General features: G+C 33.4%; 1 long non-coding RNA gene across 1 annotated transcript; it reads right to left on the reverse strand.

Annotated features, from left to right (window-relative positions):
* Positions 1-510: 510 nt before the first annotated feature.
* LOC109593671 (uncharacterized) lies at positions 511-922 on the reverse strand. The gene is made up of 2 exons (XR_002191101.1): positions 839-922; positions 511-561 (listed from the first exon to the last, which is right to left on the reverse strand). It is a non-coding gene; the product is annotated as an uncharacterized LOC109593671 (long non-coding RNA).
* Between the last annotated feature and the right edge of the window lies 1 nt (position 923).

Genomic DNA, 923 nt, shown 5'->3' on the forward strand with positions numbered 1-923 from the left:
TTTAAATTTTACTTTAGGCTACACATTTCTATGTGCTAGTCCTTCAAAAATTCTCCTGTCCATGTTTTTCTCTTTACAACTCTTGTCCCTAAATTTTCTTTGTTTTGAAAAGATAAATTATTATTATTATTATTATTAATTGAAGATCCAGAATCCATTGTATCACATGGCTCGCAATGCCACACCCTTTGTTGGTCCGTATTCTTGCTTGCGCACGTGAAGCCATAGCATGCCTGACTATGCGCTTCCCGTGTCCGTGCTCCTTTAATTAGATTCATTGATACCAGCCCACACACAGAGCAGGAATTCATTAATCATGATAGGGAGCATAATAATGACACTCACTCCTCTCTTATAAATATTACATACATTTGGAATTAAAGACAAAGATAATTATAGCAATACAGTTAATAATAAGTGTACGTGTATTTTGTATTTTTGTGTTTATTTCTTCTTTTCCTTTCCCTTCCCTTTCTTCCCTCCTCCTCCATCATCCTCTCCCATTACTTCTTTGATAGCTTTAGCTCTCTTCTTTCCAAGAGGAGTCTCGTTAAACCAAGCCTACATTAACAAAAAAGGTATAAAATAATTATTAGTTCTATTTATACTATAATTACACATGTACATGTATGTACATATACATTTGTAGATTATTTTTAGTAACAAGGTTCTCAGTATTAATTTGCATCAACACTGAAGATTAGGGTTCTGCCTATAATACATGTACTACATGCAGATGCTATTTTTAGTAACAACTAACAAGGCCCCTAACTTACACACTGCTATACATACTATTTTTAGTAACAAGGTTCCAAAACAGTTCTAATAATAGGTTTACTTTGTATGCTTCCTCTTCTTCTCTATAAATCGGATCAATTTTAGTAAGAAAAGGAATGAATTCTGCTGTAGTCAATGGATGCTTA

Source organism: Amphimedon queenslandica, unplaced genomic scaffold, assembly GCF_000090795.2.
Source record: "Amphimedon queenslandica unplaced genomic scaffold, v1.1 AMPQUscaffold_253_Cont27722, whole genome shotgun sequence".
Lineage (NCBI taxonomy): Eukaryota > Metazoa > Porifera > Demospongiae > Haplosclerida > Niphatidae > Amphimedon > Amphimedon queenslandica.